Below are 20,028 nucleotides of genomic sequence, written 5' to 3' on the forward strand. Positions count from 1 at the left end.
TTATTAACTGTTTTTGAAATAAGTTTACGCTGATTTTGGAGTATAAGACTTTAGAATTCTAACCCAACCTGAATCGATTTCAGGGTTTCATTTCTTTGCCAGCATGATTCTACTCTCTCTTTTTTTTATTCAAAGATAAACTATTTTTTATGTGATTTTTAAAATGTCCTCTAAACAATTTTTCTATTTTTGCTAGGAAGTATCCTCTTCTACGGCTGTTCGCGAACTCACGAACAGAAGTTTTTTGTAGAAATTGAGTTCAGCAAGATTCTGCCACTGCGGGGATTCTTCCTAATAAAAGTGAGAAAATACCCAAAACCGACAAAAACGTTTTTATATAGGGAATGAATTTGTCTGCTATCGAATGTAAGAACGCATCTCAATAATTTTTCTGCTAACATCATCATCATAGTTATTTTCTAGACCGTTTTGAGATTTTACATTAGTCTCCTTTAGGAAAATACAGATGTTTTGGTTTATTATCTTTCCTTATTAGAACATTTGCGAAACAAACATTAATTATGAAATGCTATTTTTGGCATATTTGCACATTATGCAAAATCTAAAGGTTTAAGTGATTGCCGCTATTCCTAGCTGCTTAACTTTTATACTTTTAATAAAAACCAAAAAGAATTTTCATTTGCGAACAAGCTATTCAAATATATTATGTATGAAAAAAGTTATTTGTTTGCTATTTATTCGTTCTGTTTACATTTAGTAGATTATGCGCTCAAAATGAGGAAACATTATCATTAATTTGCAAAATGAACTTTAAGAATCGTCGAAATTGATATTGACTACTTTAAACTTTTAATTCAGCAGCCACATCTGTTTACAATACCAAGTTCTAAAATCAGTAGAACATAATAAATGTATAAATGTATAATGTATAAAACAAAATAAAAATTTTATTGTTACCTGAACAAAAATTATTATTTCAAATTTTTAAAATCCAAGCAACACATTATTTTAAGATGCTCTTTATTGATCATATTTTTTATTCAGATCTGGGTTTTTGAAACCAAAACGGTATTTTTTTCATTTTGCCATTTCTTTTGCGTGAAACAGTCAAACCGCGAACTTCAGTATTTTTTTTTGGTTTTTCGTCGCCATTCTGTTCTAATGATTCTATCGGAATCTGGTCTATAAACTCAGGTCGATTATTACTGATGATATTTTCAGTAGTAAGTCAAATGCAAATAAAGAGAATAAGATGCAAAAGAAAATTTAATAGCGATATTAGGAAAAGTAAGTAATATGCGATAATAAAAGAAAGCGTTAATTTTCGTTCATATCACGTCGTCACATCGTTCAAAACTGCTATTTAAATTCAAACAAAACCGCAATTTGCAAAAAAACATTTCATTTATTTTTCTTTTTGGAAATTATATTTGTCTTTTTAGGAGTACCATAATCAAGTAATAAAAACCAAAAACGTACCCACCGATTACACAGCGGCAAAGTCAGAGCCCAAAATACTTTTCCATCAACACTTATCGCTAAATAATTACAGGCAGATTTCAAAGCGCATTATTGGCTTTAATTCTTCCCACCAAAATTCGCAAAGTATTACCTACAGACTAAATTACGCTTGTTAGTTTAAATCCGGCAGATTTTTATTTTCAATTGAGCTCGTTTTTAAGGCTTATACTCTTAAATTAGTGCTGTGTTTAACCCAAATGGCTTTTCGATACATTCCATTATATCCCATATTCTAAACCGTGCCCGTGTGCATTTACCGTAATAGAAAAATCGAACAGGTAGCTCGTTTGCGAGTTTTCCGTTATTATGTGTTGCATCGATTTAGGCAAGTTTGAAGCTTCAGCTTTGCCTACTAAATAAATTTCACTCAAATTTACCAAACAAATTTATCAGAAATATCCTGTTTGAAATTTACCAATTAACATCGGTTACATATGCGGTTAAAATGAGGTACTCAATCTGAATTAAATGATTAAAAGATGTGGGAATTACTTTCAATTAATTGTATTATTTGAATACGTGGCGTTTTGTTCTTTGTAGAGTGTCCGTAAATGATGCCTGTTCTACAACCTTTTTTCTCTTATAAACATTTGATTTTTATTATTTGCCCACTGCGGTTCCTTCTTTAAAAATGTGCATCTAACTTAATTTGAATTTTTCACCATTCTTTAACACACTTTACTCTAAAGCTGGTGAAATTTTGCAAAAAATTGGTTTCTAGGGTCGTTTTATTCATTTACATCTTCCTTTTTTTCTCATCTCATTTTTTAAATACTTTCGATTTCCTAGATATACAAGTTAAGCGAGTATTGGTTTTATTATTCAAAATTTTCTAGTAATTCAATAAAGATACATATTGCCTCTGCTGAGAAACATGTGGTTTTTTGGTTTTTAGAGATATTTTCCAAACAAATTTGAATATCAGATTAAAGGTACTTCACACTTTTTTTTTTCTTGCCCTCTTGTATGAGTTTGTTAGAAAAATTAATACTTGATTGCAACTTCCCCGAATAATTCATTTCCAACTAATGGGAATCGGAAATTCGCTAATTTTTTTAAGTTCCGCTTTTCATTGTTCGTAGAAATGATCAAAAGAATTCAAAACATCTACAATGAAAAATGATTGACCACTGCTTTGTTCATAAAAAACCAAACATTAGTGATTTTTATTTTCATGAGATAAACTCTTATTAATAATTTTTGGTCATTATGTCAGGACACCCTATGTTTATATCCACTTAAAACACCTTACATTTTTTAATGTGTATTTCAAAAGTGTCGTCAGTACACTTGTGTTATGGAATCGAAAGCGTGTTCAACTTAAAATTGCGTCCAAAAAAGTAAACTGTTTTACCCAAAACATAAAAAATGAAGTGGAATCGGGCGCGTTTTCTTTCAAAACCCCACCTAACTATAAAATTACCTCTGATTTAACTTTTATTATCTGAAATATTTTGATCCCTGTTTACGTGAATCAGTCCCGCTTAGATGAAAGTACATCAAAGGATTGTACATCGAAAATGTTCTCCATAACTATTAATGATTACCCAAAGCCGCTAATCTTGTAATCTTACTTTTTCTCTCATTCTTTCTACAACAGGTAATTTGATTGCTGTGGGGTAATTATACAAATATTTAATGTTTTTCTGACACTTATATGGTGATATATGAGACATTAATTTTGCCGTTCACCATTTTCATTTACCAAATGATAAAATACAAACTAATATTGCCTTCCGATAATTATAAGATAACGGATAGGAAAATATTTATTGGCATCGATGAGGATCAAAAGCGACTGATTTATGATGCAAAAGTCATCAGAAAAAATAGGTAGCCTGTTTAATATGTAATCGTCATTCTCGAGTATTTCCGCGCAGGAATTTGGGCCAATTTGCTTAGCTGATAGTTTATTTTTCCTTAGTAGATGGTTGCTACAAAACATGACCGAAAATTACATGCAAAGTAAAATCCACGCAAATAATATTGGATACGCTTTTGGAAATAAAGAGATCTTTACTGCGACACTTTTCCTATTTTTATATCTGTTTCATTTCCGTTTTATGTGCCTTATTTATCCACCCTTGCACACGTCACTCCCAGTATTTTACAATCTAATCATGGGGAACGCACTGAAGTAATCCCGGGTTATTTCTCTCGGTGTGTTTCCAGTCACCCTTCTGATTCTTCAAAACGTAAAAGGGGCAAACTAAGCCAACGAGGTTTATTACTGAAATGGCTCGGCGTTTCGCGAACTTCCCTCTGAACGTCGGGATGGGAATATAAAATAAACCAAAAGGACCCTCTTGTACATATTTCGTTTTGTTTTTTTCCTCTCTGCTCGCAAAATCTTCCTGAATATTTTCGATTATTATTTCTTGTTATCATTGTTCATAATTAGCAAAATGAGATTTATTTACCCCAGTAATTCGTATCTTAAATGTAATGGTTCGACCTTTTTTCGCACGAAAAAGTATTGCTATATAAAACTGTCAAATAAGCAGCTTATGGTAACTTGTCTGGCTTCTACAAGACCTGAACAAATATATAGGTATGTTATTCAAATAAAGTATTTCACTATCTTTTAGTATCGAATTAATCAATATAAAGCAAAAACAACATGCAATCGATTATTAAAAATGAAATATACATTAAAAGCCACTTTGATAAGTTGTTATTTTTAAGAAACTTTTTAACTAACGCTAAAGTCTCATGTATTCAATTTGCCTCTTCTTGTTACGATTTTTGGTAGAATTTAAAGGCATTTTGAATATTCTCATGAAATGTTGCCTCATTTCCTAAAATTCCCAACTGCATCTTCTATAAAATTTTGCAGCTTTCAAGCTAAGCAATTTGCTAAGCAGGAAGTAATTTGACATGTTCACCATGTTTAGAAGATATACGCCGGAACACATTCCCAAAGTGTCATACGAATCGCGTAAAAACCTCGTTTTTTCAGCTTAGTAGTAAATATTGGTATCAAAAAGGAAATTTTATTCTCCTTTATCAATTTGTATCTTTTAAACTAAAGCAAGCAGTTATTTTCACCATCTCTAAAAGACACTCTACCCGAAAAGTCTGCAAATTTCCTTAAAATTGTCCAGAATCTTGATTTTTATCGGCATAGTAAATATGAGCCTGAAAAGTATGCTTATACCCAACCGCGTTTCGTCTCTTTAAAAAATTTGTATCTTGCAAAATAATGCACGCACCAATTAGGAACTTTGACAATCTTTAGAAGATATCTGCCCGAACAAATCCTGAAAGCTTCATAAAAATCGCAAAGAACCCAATTTTTACAGGTTGATAAATATTGGTCTCAAAATGAAAAAATCAATTTGTATCTTTTAATCTAAACAAGCAGCAATTTTAAATTTCCACCATCTTCAAAACACACTTGACTCGGTACTTTTACAAAAATTTAATTCCAATTGTTCAGATTTCTTATTTTTATCAGCAGGAATATCAGCCCGAAAATGCATGTTTTCATCTTYTTTAGAAAATGCCTATTCTGACGAACCTTTATTTTTTTTTGACGATTTTTATAAGAATCGCGTAGAAACCTGACTTTTTCACCTTAGTAAATATTGATCTCAACTGGATATTTTTACAACAACCCAGCTGCGCTCTCTACTCTAAAAATTCAATTTTTTGAATCTACAGCAAGCAGAAATTCAATTTTTTACCATATCTAGAAAACACTTCACTTGAAAAGTTCTGAGAATTACGTTAAAATTCTTCAGAATCCTGGTTTTTGTCAGCATAGTAAATGTCGTCTCAGTTTTTACCCAATTGCGCTATATCTCTTGCAAAATTTGTATCTTGCAAATTAAACCAGGCAGCAATTTGAAATTTTCACCACATTTAGCAAATTCCTGTCGTATCAAATCATGAGAGTTTCATGAAAAATTGCGCATAATTCTGTTATTTTTTAAATTTTAGTATAAATACCCATTTTCCTATTGCGCTCTCTCCTTTAGAAAATTTTATTTTTTAAATCTAGGGCAAGCAACAATTCGAAATATTTAAAAAACTCTTTATCGGTAAAGTTCTCCAAATTTTGTTAAAATTGTTCAAAATCTTGATTTTTGTTTTGGTAAATTTCGGCCTAAAAATTAATGTTTTTACTCATCTTAAAAATTCGTTCCTTGCAAACTAATGCAAAGATATATTTGAAATGTTCACTGTCTTTAGCAGTTACCCGCCGCAACAAATGCTAAAAGATTAATAAAAACCACAAAAAAATCTAAATTTTTACAGCTTTAGTAAAAATTGACCCCAAAACGCATATTTTTACCATTAGGTACCCAGCTGCGCTTTTTCAAAATTTCCATCCGTCAAATATAAGCAATAGTTTTAAAATTTTACCATGTTTAGAAGACATTTGATCAGAGGAATGTTTCACAAAAGAAAAATTCTGATTTTCGTCTACATGTTAAAAATTCAGTTATAAAATGGAAGGTTTTACTTAACTGCGCTCTCTCCATTAGAAATTCACAACTTCTACAACTAAAGCAAGCAGCATTTTATAAGATAAGACGAGCAACGTTTTATAAAAATTGCCCTGATGTTTACCAGCTTAGTAAATATTGCTATTCTTTCAATTACCTAACTGCGCTTTCTCATTTAAAAATTCGCATCTTTGAAAATAACGGAACAACTAATTTGAAATTTTCACCATCTTTAGAAGACACTTGACCAGAAAAATTCCGTGAGTTATGTAAAAATTGCCCAGTACCTTGATTTTTTCATCATAGTAAATATCCGCCTAAAAATTCTGCAGATTAAAAAATGGAGAGCGCGAAATTTATGGCTTGTACTGAACCTCGCATTTTACCTTACGCCTAAGCATTGCAACTATGACAATAAATGTCTATGTTAAATGTTTTTAGTTTCCTTTATTTTTAGTTCCAAATATTGCATTTAGGTTTTCGTTATTTGCTATCTAAACTTTTCACTATGGCCAATACCCAGCTTCTAGTATAAAAATCATCCAGTTTAAAACGTACAACTCACGTCCCGAATAGGCAATTATTCATTTTTTTTTATTTTACCCATTTTCAAATACTGTTTTCATACCGGCCAATTTATCCCCTGGCACATATTTCGCGAACTCCCGGCCCATAATGTTTCATTAACCCCCTAAGTTAAAATAATAGCCATAGTGTTATGCACTCTCTATTTTGGTCTCTCGTATTACATTTGTCGCCAAATCCAATAAAGATGAATATTAGCATAATGATAGAAGGGCGTTTTGGGACCATGTTGTCACATGTTAACCGGGTGTTAGTTTTAGGGACAACCAGTTTTCTCTATTTGTTAGACACGATTTTTAATTAGTTTTTGCTTGGAATGTTTTATCAAAACGGATTTATTTTTTGAAATTGTTAAAATTTATGTTTCTTCAGTCGTAAATTTTTGGTCCTTCGACCTCAAATTACTATTCATTTTTCACTGCTTCACTAAGTTTCTTTCATTTAAATAAGTCAATTCAGTTAAATTTAAATAGGATGTTAAAATGTATGAACTAAAATACTTAAATACAGAAAATAGAACTTGAAAATTTCCATTTATCAATCTTAACTGATAGGGAGTGAAACATTCCAAATCGTACTAAAGTATTACATGAAATTTTTACCAAATCAATTAATTTTGTCTCTTTAAAAAAAATTCTTCTTATAAATTGATCAGCCAATTAATATACAAATTCTCTACCTGCAAAGCATCAGTTGTATAAACGAAAGGTATTTATTTTTATTCAATAATTTTGCTCCAATTTTAACGTCTGAACAAAACAACAATTTCTTATATTTGAAGTTGTTTTATTTAACTGTTTCCAGATTTTGCAAACTGCAATACAACAGCTTCTACAAAGATCCAAAATTTAAAGTTTAATTTTATCAGTTAAAAGTTTTGGTTTGTCAGTCGTAGTTGATGTGGCATTTTATATTTTGGCTAATTAATAATTTTTGTTTATGTTGTTTACTTGTTCTTTGTTTGCGTCGGGGTTTGTCTCTTTCTATTATTACCTTCTAACAAAAATCGATCAAAATCWTTGATCAAAAACACTAAATTTTTTATTGTTTTTCCACAAATTAATCTGCTCATTTGGTTTTGCTAACAGCATCAATAGCAAAAGTAATGATGAATGAACGGAAATAAAATATTTCGATATCTTGCTGTATAAAATCACAGCAGCAAAGGGAAACGAGAAATTTCCCTGAGACAAACTATTAATTGCTAATGCCTTAAAAAATGCCCAAAAATGAAATGATGCTTTAAAAAATCATAAAAAATCAGTTTGAAGTAATAAGCATGTTTGTTTATGGTTTGTTTACATTTTATTACATTAAAGCATCAGCATCAGAAATATATATCAGAATCTAACAATTCAAAACTATAAATAAATCAAACGAACAAAATCTGCAGATAATCTCCAAACAGCAGCTGAGTCCTCAAATAATTTAATTTTATGCAAATGAAAACCTAAAAACCAAACCAAGTTTCTCGACTTTTCATCTGGAAATATTTGTTTACATATACAGCCTTTGCGACGTTTTTTATGGAAAACTTACTTTCGAAACAGTAAGTATTTATAATAAATCAAACTCTTAAATAGTTGATTTAATGAAAAGAAGAAAGGACGTAAAACTCTAAAAAATGTTTAAATACATTTGTCTTCAACTGAATGAATGCAATAAAATTTGACTCAGTTTTGACGAAACTTAGAGCTTCTGACCTTAAAGTGGTACCCAAAATAGCACATGCCAAGACAGTGAGATTATTTTCTGTTTCATAATAATTTTAGTTGAAAGTTTGCAGGAAAACCATTAAGTATATATTCTGGAACATGTTGGGGGCGGCAATTTGGCAACGATGTGTTGGAGGCGGTCCTGCTGTCACCATGCCGCTTCCAGGTCATAAATAGAGCGCAGCAGTGGAGGCATATTGAGGTTGCATTGATATGTATCAGTGCCGGTTTTATTGCGGGTGTAATCCCTCTATCATAGCTCGATCAGCATAATAATAGTTTAAATGTTGGACGGAAACATCTGGGTTTCCCACCGGCTTCGACGAATAATAATGGGGTGGAAATTCGATCAGGAAAAGACTGTAGCAGGAGGTGATGGAAGATTGGCTTACATTAGCCTTTTAATTGGACTCGGCTTCATTCTCATGAATGTTCGTAGTAATTGGATCAATTTGAGGATCAACCACGTTTCTGGTCCTTGGATAAGCAAAGTTCTCTGAGCAGAGTTTTTCGCAGAAAAGAAAATTATGTAAAATGAAATTGAGTTTGCAATGTTCCCGCTCAAAAAATATTATTTTTCTACAGAATGTTTTCACATCTGACACATTTTTCCTATTGAAGCGCTTTTGAGAATGCTGATTGTTACGCAATAGTTTTTCTTTTAACTAATGGATGACGTGATTTTTATGATTTGAAAACTTTAGAATAAAAAAGGAAATAGTTGCGTTAGCATCAAGTTTTTGAGATGCTTGCAAATAAATAAAAGTTTCATTGAAAATATTCCAGAACCAAAACCAGCCAGTTTCCAAGGAAAATGGCGCCCAACTAGAAAAAGGGAAAAGAACAAGGGAGCAACAACATGATTTTCATATAGACGAACCATCCTGAATACGTGTTTGGGGTCATAAAATTAACTCACTCTCCCCACAACGTAATGCGGGCTCTTATGCATACCAACTAAAATACATGTTCTGATTAGTATTTATGACCGAGCCGAAGACGAATGAAAATCTCTGCTTTTTGACATGCTGTAATATGTCAGATTTATTTACGTTTCGCGAAACTAAATCAGTCCGGAAACTTGATCCATATTAATTGCGATCGTTTTTCCACAGTCTAACAGATTTGGGATCTTAAAGTGGTTCTGCTTAGACGGTGTATTTTGGGAATGCTGCTGGCATTTATTTGTAGATGGAACAGCTTTTTCTGAGACATTTAGTTTGCATTTAAACTGTAAAAGTTTATACAAAAACAGCACAGTCACAGAAAACCTCCAGATAATGTCCAAAGTCTGATTTTAAACAAATGTTTCAAGAAGCAAAACAAAAATTTGGAAAAATTCCGGTACAGAATCCAGAAGCTACCTCGTCGTTTCAGATCGAATAAATATGACACGCAGAAATATTATAAAATGCCAGTCACTAAAAGCTCTACATCTAAATGGAAACCAGCGGAAAAGCAATGCCAAACTTACCGAAAGGAGCATCGTGCCACCTGGAAAGAGAAAAGAAATAGTGTTTAGTACAGCAGAAAATCTGCCCAAAGCGATGTTATTGGAAATCAGCAAAACAAAAAAGGGTAATTTAAAGAATCCTTAAAACTTCAGTATCATTCGAATCATTTCTTCATTTCGAGTATTGAACTTAGTTCAAACTAACGGATTTATAGATTAAAAATCATTCTTACAAGCCTTCTGCAAGCTTTCTCGCTTTCTGCATTTTCTATCCATCAAGTCTTAGAAAGCACATACTACACTTGATCACACAATGAAATTGCAATTCGAATTATAAACTTTCCTTAAGGGTCACAATGATTCTATATTTTCCATTTATGTACGCGATTCGCCCGACGMAAAGGACTGGCGACCGATTTCGTCCATTGCCTGCAATTATTSGAAATTTAAGTTTTGACTGGGTATACAAAWTTTTATAAGCCGCGCATATTAGAAAAATGTGAGGACAAACTCAATTATTAATAACCAGCAAATTATTCTTCTGAGTCGTATCAACTACCCCTCGATTTACGTAATCTAGACAAGACAAAAAAATATCTGGAAATTGTTTTCTTTATGGCCCACTTGTTCAAAGTAGAGGAAGATGCAAGGCACTCAGTGTGCAAAACGTTAGGACACTTCGTATCAGCCACCCTCTAGATAGACGAATAAATAAACCAACTGTTAAACCATTGCTCACCTTTAATCATTTTCAATTAAACTTAAGGTAATTTTTCATGTAAATCGATTGATAAAATTTAGACCGATATAAAATTCGACACGTTAAAAAATACAAAATATTGATATATTGGTGTTGCTCCATAAATCACAATCAAAGAATGATTTAGCTGTTTAATGGAAGGCGCATTTTCTCTGTATAGCGTGATAACTCATTTCCCAATGGCAGCAATACCAAGAGCTTTTTGTTTCGAGGAGTATTGATCAAAGCAGCGTTTTGTTGGTTGGTTAGCATTTCGATAATAATTGGCAGTAAATTATTTAGGATTCTGGTGGAGTTTGTGGAGCGTAAGACAGTCTGGCGGTGCGGGCAACTGGTGCTGGGCTAAATGGGGATTATGTTTGGAGGGGATTGGGGCCAATCAAGGAGTCACTGTAGGCTCCCCTTTGGGTGCATCAATTTCTAATTGTTCCATCATTTTTTTGGCAGTTTTATTTGGATTTAGTATCCCCATTTACACATAAAAATTGCATATGAACGTGTGAAGCAGAGAGTCTTCTTTGAGGCGAGTCCCTGACTACCCACACAATTTTCTTCTTCACGATGTATGCAACGTTCAGAAATATCTACTTTAATATTGATCTTAAATCAGCAGAATTTTAATTTAATACTTTATACATGGGAATCTATTAAATTTTTAATCGGTTAGAGAAACTTAGTAGCTAAATAACCCCAAAATACATACATTAAACGTTCTTTTTCTGGACAAAATACGCAAAATAATTCAGTTTTTAATTGTTTGAGCTATTGTGCTCTTGTATTATACGGACGAATATTTCTAGACCACAACTAACCGATCCCCTAGAGAATATATTGTATCATTATCTAGTTCCTCTAGATATTAGGCTTTGCCTAAGCAATACATTAACAGCTTGGGAATGTCTGGGAGTCAATAGAAACGAAAGATTTATCTTTTGCGCTTCGCAGGAAACAAATGGGCCAAATAATCGATACTGATATCAGGAACAAGAAAGATTTATGGTTGACACATGACTCGAAGGAAGACAAAATGAGGTGGCTTGCACGATCGCGGAAGACTAAAGTTTACAATCAACAATTTATGGGCGGAAACATAACTCTTCCATGCTTAACATGAAAAAATTTGTGTGCTTATAAATTTTATTTCAATTAATAAATGTGGGTCAAATATGATTTGGAATTTTGCAAACGAATTTTGGAAAAAGAGTTTAGATCATTTTTTAAATGTTCGTAGCGAAGCAAGCGAAATGGTTGGGAAAACCTGCGGAATTGGTAGCTAGATTATAATTGCTCGAAAATTGCCATAAATATTCTGAGAGAGAACAAGAGAATGGCAAAGGAAAATTAAAAATCGTGCGAATATTAAAATGTCAAGGTTTGTTGAACCTGATACTTAGAAGAAAGGCACTCAGATGGGAGAAAGTGAAAGGTTTCATATAAACAAAGAGCATATAAATCTAATTGTTTGCTAAACATTTGGCAGCAAACAATTTTATTATTTGAGTTTTATCTGCAAAATAGTATTTAAACATTTGAGGCAGATGTTTGAAATGCATTTAGTTGCTCCCCCCATAGGTTGATTGAACAGCGGAAAAGGAAATTTTCCAAAAATTGACCGACACTGGAGAAACTTTGCACAATTCACTCCCCATTTCTATTAGTACAATTTGATTGCTTTATAATCTGTACACAACAGTAATCCGGGAAGAGTCGCAAACGTACTACAGGAGTGAAGGGAGGTAGAGCTGGAGACCGATAGTGTCAAGCAGGGTATTATAGGCGTCTATGCAACCAAATGATTTGATTATTTAGGAAATCCCGCGGAATAATTGAAATATCGAAAAGACATGAACGAGTATACGAACAAATGGATAGGCGAGGTCTTTATAAAATGAAACCAAAAAAACCTGTTTATTTTCGAATGGATAAAAAAATCGAATAGAAGGATGAGCAAAACCACCTAAAGCGGAAATCGTATATCATTGCCAAGTAATTTAGTTACTTCCATTAAGAATTGGCATATTGCAACAACCGTTTGAACTACAAGAGTTAGCTTTTGTGCACACTATTATTACCTACTTTTTCGCTAACTACTGAATTAATTGGACGTGCCAGTGGGGTTTCAAAAAATCGTATGGGTTTTTTCTCCTTATTTATCCACCACTGAAACGACGATCTGTTAGATAGCAAATACTGAAGAGGCAATAAATTTTACACAAAAAAGTACTCCTGATTTTTTACGGTACGGTTAACCGTTTTCAAGAAAAGTGGCATTTTATGAACAAAAACAAACATATTGCTATCGGGTACACACGATACATTCAAATCTTCACCAATGGGTACGTGCAAAAAATTCCACTACAGTGCGAAAAACTACTTATTAATAAACAGGTAAATGGTGTACAGCAGGTCAGTTTTGTGGTTCAACCGGTATATTCGGTAATATTCGAAAAAGAAAACGAAAAATTAATTATAGTTTTGACCCTGTATTTCAGTGTACCGATGTGCCATCACCACCCTGAATAATAAACAACACGTTTTTAAGATTTTTCAATAAATAGATAACAAATAAGTATTTTTATGTTCAAATTGGGCTGACAAAAGAAAAGCGCACGACTGATATTTTTCAATACGTAGTTTTGCTTAAACAAAAAGTATCTTACTTCCTTCCAAAATTTTCATCATAGTTTAGTGGAAACTTTTCTCAAAAACCATTCTATAAAAATAATTTAGGAATCTGACGAGAACAACATCAAGAGTATCACGTTTCGTATGAAATATTAAGTTTTCGTGTGCATTTAAAAAAAACCTTATTTTCACCTTAGAATTCGAGCGTAATGATGTGAGTGCTTTATTGATTGGCAATTAATTTTAATTTAGAAGATACAAAAAATTGAATTATTAATTAAGGCAATATGAAACATTTAAAAATAGAACTTGGAATGAAAACATGTTATTCGGCATTTCTACCAGTAAGAAATGCACCAGCATTTTAATTTTCTAGCGAAAAATTACGAACCAACGTTTTTGTGAATGAAGAAGAATATATACCTAACTATAAAAAATCAGTAATAAGCAATCAGTTGAAATGCCGCACTAACAGGATTTGCTTTCTTAAAGATTTCATATTCTTATCTTTCCTGAGTCTCAGTCAGAGTGAAGTAAAAATTTAGATAGCAGCGCCATAATCAGATTTAAAATTTACACAAGAAATTTACACACATCAGCTGTTGTCTCGCCGAAACGTAATGAAATAAACGATATTCAAAATTTGTACTTCAGACTTTGACTGAGACCCAGGAAAGATACGAATATAATAACAAGTACACGCAGTCAGGAAAATAAATCAAAATTAAAGTTTTAATTCTACAATAGTTTTTTAATTCAGTTTATTGTACGCCCTTCTTCTACCTGCTTCGAAGTTATAAATTTGCCCTGAATTACCATGTAACTTGCAGTTTCCGAATAATTTAAATTAATACACAATTGCGGTACTGATGCTTGTAGATGTTACCAATAAAAGCGATTTTCGTTCGAGCAAATATCTTGGTTGAATAAAAAAGAATCTGGTCAATTAGGGAAAATAGAGATTAATTAGGGACTAACTTTCCAGTATTTCCACGCGACTTTATAAGTGAAAAAGGAAATAACCGAAGGCTTTTCTCGGGATCCTTATGTTCATTGCTTGCAGGAGCGGACCCAAACGGGCCAAAACTCGTTAAGGATGGATTAGGTCGGCGTACGTTTAAAATGGCACCGCATTTTCCAGTCAGTCACTCACACGCTTCTGCTTTTAACTAATTAAATAGTTTTATTACGCGCCTTTAAGTACCGATGTATTCAAGGAGAAAAATAAAATCTTGGGGGCTTTTATACTTAATTTCATTCTTCAAGTAGATTTATTTGGTTGCAGCGGTTTTATTGCCGGGAATTGTTTTTAATCAGCAGTCATTCTTTAAAAATCGTGGTTATTGCCCTAGAAACACAGCAAGATTTGCTGTTTTTCATTGTGCTACTTGAACATAATCGTTTTTCCACCAGCTTTGGGGACATGCTGAGGGTAGTTTCAACTACCCCTAAAGAAACACATTTTTTCATTTATCGTAAAAGCTAACGTAATTGCCTTAAAACGTTGACGTCGTTGACAATTTTTTGAAAAATTATTCACCTTTGCGTTAATGAATTTTTCTCAGTGAAAGACTTCACTCTGCATTGTAATATTTTATAGACAGCAAAAATTATCCACAATTTTCAAAAAAGGGAAAACGCAATTAAATAATATCTATTGGTATTTAAATTATTGGGCAATAGACAAAATGTTTACACCCAAATATTAAATCTAATAAAATAGAATATTGCTACTAAAGTGAGGACAGAGAGTGTTGTTGCCTTTCAAATCACCAGTAACTCTTAACATTTTTCTTTATTTATCTTTACTTTATCTTTACTAAAGTAACAAATTAATTATACGTTTCTTACTAAAACTGTATACGACCTATTACCAACCGTGAGCTGAGAGCTGGGCACCATTGATATAGTTTTATCTGATGACAAACTAATGGGCGAATTAATTGAAAAAATCTTTAAAATTTTCAGTACCGACAGCAATACTAGTTTGCTGAATTCAAAAAAAATTTCTATAGAAAATGGGTTTGAAAGAAAATTTACTGAAAAGCAACTGTTGAGCAAAATCTAGTAAGATGATTAGATGAAGAAAACCAAGTCAATAATATGAAATAAAATATCTATTCGTGTTAATATTGATACGGATTTGCCAGTTTCAAGTTCACTGTATCCTAAAATAGAAGTCGCTTGCTCAAAACCCGAGAAAGCAAAACAGAAAGGAGAAAAAAAGTGGTACTTTTTATGGCGCGCTCGTGTTTAGGAACGGATCAAAGTGTGGCTGATAACAGAAAATGCATTCTAGAATTGCTACTAAAAAGGAGAATATACATAGGTATCTATTTATATATACTTACGACGAAAAGAAAAAAAAATAATGATAAACTTAGACTATATGTGGAAAAGTAACTTGAAGTAAAATTTCCTTATAAATCTAGTCTTCCACATAAAATACACTAAAGCGCTATTATTTTTGGCAACTTATCAATATTTTTATAAACTATCTGCCTTTCCTGAAACGAATATTTTCATTTAATGTTTTTTTGTAAACTAACTATGAGTCGTTAATACTGCTGTAAACAAAAACTAAACTAACTGTGCAAATTACGTACTTCGCCCTAACAATTTATTTAGCACACTCAACAACTCTTAAAAATCGATGACATTTTTAGCAATATTCCGTAAATTCGTGTTTTACAATCGTTCCAAATTGGCCAAATAAATCAGTGTCACTTGATAAACATACTTAATCAAACAGCCGATACAATATCCACATATGTTGAGCAAATATGAACTCTAAAAAGCATTATAAGCATAAGCAATATGTATAATCAGAGATGACATCGAAAACAAATTGGTACATCTGTTAATTCAATTAAGGTAATGTATTACATTGTAAATTAGAGTAATTTGTGTTGGCATCAACCAAGAATTACTTTTCGACGTCCAACTAACAACGATTTAATTAAGTTTTACAATTTATTCATTTATTTTTACGTTTTATAAAATTACTAAAATTAATTTTGTAAATGCATATAAACTATTATTTGTATGACGCTTTCACTAATATTTAAAATCGATATTGAAAAATAGACTTTTAATTGAACATGTAACATAAATTATGCTAACTAATAATAATGACGGAAATACTAATAACTAACTCAAACTAAGTATAAGAAATTTATTTATTTAAAATTATTTATTATACAGGGTCGGCCTCACTAAAGTAACAAAATTCGTCGGCGCAAAATTATTGCGTTTTGTTTCAAATTTCGTTTTTTTTAATACATTGTTAACCAGTTTTTCTACTGGCAAAAAATGTTGAATTTAGAGGTTTTTTAAATCGAGGAATCAAAATTTTCTATTATTTAGCTTGTAGTTCCCAAAAGGTTCCTAAAATAAACCCCAGACACCCTGCCAATTTTCTTTAACATGAAAAAATGTGCAGATCTTAGATGTTCATGCAAACTCACAGTTCAATTGAAGATCTGATTGAAATTGAAGTTTACTGTTTTAGAGACAAAAAAAACTTAAACGTGAATGCGAAAAATCCAGGAAAATTATACAATTGAACAAAAACATACATTTTAACAAACTGACTAAGCACCAATTGTCTGCCAGTGCCATACTTATTACGGGACTTAGTTTAAAGCAGCAAAATTTAAATAATAACACCGAAAATATGATCCCCCTAACGTTAATAAAGCAATTTTATTCATACAGTAGCTGTGTACCCGCCAATGAATTTCTGCCATTCCGGGCGCATTTTTGGCCGGTTTCACACGAGCCTAAGACTGCTCTGTAATCCAGACTTTGTTTTCGGGAAACATCACATGCTGCTCCCCCAAGAAACCAGTTGCTATAGCAACGATCCCCCAATAGGGCGCCATTTTAGCCCCCCAAAAAGGGGGGAGGTAGCGGGCGCGCCACAAATTTATATCTGCCTCATCCGGAGGCTCAAAGGAGATCATTACCAAAGCTTTCTACTCAATTGCGGATCGCGGCGGGTTTGATCTATTTGTCGACGCTCTTTACCTGGCTCAGCCTTATTATTTTATATCATTTCTTTATTGCCTTCTCTTTTCTATAGATTTGCCTTACTGGATTTTATTTTATTGAGAGCAAGCTATGGCTTTCGCTGGCGTCATGTTGTGATATATGTACTTCCTGCAACGACAGCGATTCGAAATAATTGTAATCACGCTTTTATTATACAGATTTGCAGATTGCAGATTTACATAAGACTGAAGTATCGAAAAAGTATGTTCCATGCTTTTTGGCAGTGACCCAATAATTGTCGTTCTTTTTTAAATACTTATCCACCGAGAAAGGCGGACATTTGATGCTATTAACCTTTGTCTTTCATCGAATTTCTTGGCGAATGTTCGAAGTTAGTTATCGTTTCAATTTACCGTTACATTTTCTACCTGTGTGTGTTATTTTTGGGTACCAAAAATGCCCAAGCAATTTTGGGAGGGCACTCAAGCAACGGTCTATTTTCAACAGCATTACTTAGATTTTGTGTAAGTTTCGCATTTTTTCACTATTTTCTTCAAAATTTTACTGCAGCTTTACCACCACAAAAATAACACACTGTAGCTCTCGCAGGTAACGCCAAGTTTGGCACAATTGAAGCAAATTAATAGCGAAACTGAAGAAACTGATTTATTTTCCTTATTAAGTGTAATTTGGAATTTTTGATAACACACACAATGCATCTTTTCAAGCCGTAAATCGCAAGTTAAGCAGGATTTTTAAATGGAGCACCTTATTTTTCATAGTAGCATTCAATTTTTCTATAACATAATCTAATGCTATACAACTTTACGACTAATTTCGATTTAAAATTTGAAAATTTCAGTTTGCATGAAAGAAAACACAATGGTGGAACAAAAATACAATAGTGGTTTGCCTTACTAGTAGATCACACTGGTATTTTCTTCTACAAAATGTATAAAGTTGTATTTGAAATGCCCGCTGATTTTGATTAAAAACTATCGACAAATGGTTGTTGGTAAAATGCACGAATATGTTGTTCCATTCAACTTTTCTTTGTTAATACAGTTTTGATTATTCATCAATAAACAACAAACGTTCAAAATTGTTCCAGAAATGTTCTTTTAAGGCAAAAGTTTGACTTTTTCTTGCCCAGAAACAATTATTGCGTCTGGTAAAGATGTCTTCGCTTGAAAAAGCTGACGTTTGCATATAGAAGCATTTTCAGAAAATGTTAATCTCTTTGAGTCAGGTGTTACGTAACTTTACAATAATTTCCACTCAATTCGCAGAAAAAATATCTTGCTTTGTTCTCTTCATTTCTTCGTTCTTTCATTCACATACAAAGAAAGATTTATAAAGTTTGCATGGACTTAAATTGTTTTTCATCCTTTTATCTTTTTTTCTTCATGTTTTCTTACAGTTTCCTTCTTTAGGCGTAAACATTTGCGTTTATCAACGTTTAAAATGATGTAAACTCCAGATCCTGACCTGCTTTCTACGTCTATTTCGGATGATCTTTAAATACTGGCTACTTTCTTCTATCTTCTGTGTGTGCTTCAACTTTGCTTCCTGCAACTGCATCCCAAGGTGATCGTGTGAAAATGGCTAAAGAGTTTGCAAGTAATGCGTGATTTTTCTGACCTTTTTACACATTTCATTGAAAATGAAGATGCTGATTTTATATTTATATTGATGACAATTTCAACTGAGCACAATTTCTTTAATCTGCTCTTCAAAAAATCGATTGGTTGTTGGAGAAGCGCGTTAAAGAAATGCAGTGATACGTGAGCAGCTTGCATATACAAGAAGAGAATTTATGCACTTTTTTGTTAAGTTGAGTAGTTGCAATCATTTTTTCTTCAGTTTTATCTTCAAAAATTGTTTTTTTCTACTGCATTACTTGGGGGCGCCGGACACAGCCCTTTACCGTTTTCAATTCATTTGATACAGGATTTTCAAAAATATATAAATATCTCACACCCTCACCTGAGTACGTTGATTTTTTTATAGTAAAATAAAACGAAATTATATTTCTTTCATTTTGTAAATACTCTGAATGTATTTTCATTCATCAGTTTTTATGGGTTTCACAAATTCGCCTCAAATGTTCCCTTGCATTATTTTATAAAAAAAAAATGGGCCGGTTTATTCGAGTTTTAGTACAATATAAAATGACACGAAACTGTCTGGCTTGCCAGAAAACGTTGTGCTAAATTAAGCGCGAAGTCTTCTGCTTGCATAATTGGAAACAACGAGCCGTGTGAGCCTTAAAGGATATTGTGCTACCGCGGGTTTCCATGCTCTTCGCCCCTACACCATCCCTTTTGTCGGTTGATTTATGAAAATTCCTGAGAGAAGTGATGTGAATTTTCATGCCGCAGAAGCGAATCATCCGATGATTAATTACGTCAGTTATGGAACTTAACAAAAGCCACTGAATGACAATATGTAATTTCCGTTTTCCACTGACGAAGAAAATTCGCCTTGAATTTCATTAAAAAGCAGATACTTAAAAATCGTATATTTCGAAATAATATTGATGTTTTTGATTGCCTCGAATAGCCGCATATATTTTAATATTAACGCTTTTAGTAAAAAATTGGTGGTTTCGTCAATTATTTGAAACTTCTGAAGATCATTCGCAAAAAATAACCTGAAAATTGTTAAATGAGATTTTGGAGGCTTTGATTTTTGAAGTCTTCTTGAATGAACCGTCTATGAATCGATAAACGATATAAAAAATGTACAATCGATTCTAATTTAAAGAACGAAATCGGATTTAAACTATTTTATCCAAATTATTTTTCAGTTTCTCCAAATGTTATAATTCACTTTTTATAAAATCATTAATATATTTTATGAATATATTAAAGTTTTGACAGCTACTGGGTTCCACAGAAATCGATGCTGTACACTACCCGCTGCGAATTTTGGAAAACAGTTTTCAGCGATTCTAACAGAACA

The 20,028-nt window shown here is 32.5% G+C and overlaps 1 long non-coding RNA gene across 1 annotated transcript; it reads left to right on the top strand.

Annotated features, from left to right (window-relative positions):
• Positions 1 to 9,270: 9,270 nt before the first annotated feature.
• Positions 9,271 to 11,616, top strand: LOC125505809. The gene is made up of 2 exons (XR_007282432.1): positions 9,271 to 9,811; positions 11,392 to 11,616. It is a non-coding gene; the product is annotated as an uncharacterized LOC125505809 (long non-coding RNA).
• Positions 11,617 to 20,028: the final 8,412 nt, after the last annotated feature.

This window comes from Dendroctonus ponderosae, unplaced genomic scaffold (assembly GCF_020466585.1).
Source record: "Dendroctonus ponderosae isolate FM_Combo_2020 unplaced genomic scaffold, Dpon_F_20191213v2 Dpon_F_20191213_1, whole genome shotgun sequence".
In the NCBI taxonomy this organism is placed as follows: domain Eukaryota; kingdom Metazoa; phylum Arthropoda; class Insecta; order Coleoptera; family Curculionidae; genus Dendroctonus; species Dendroctonus ponderosae.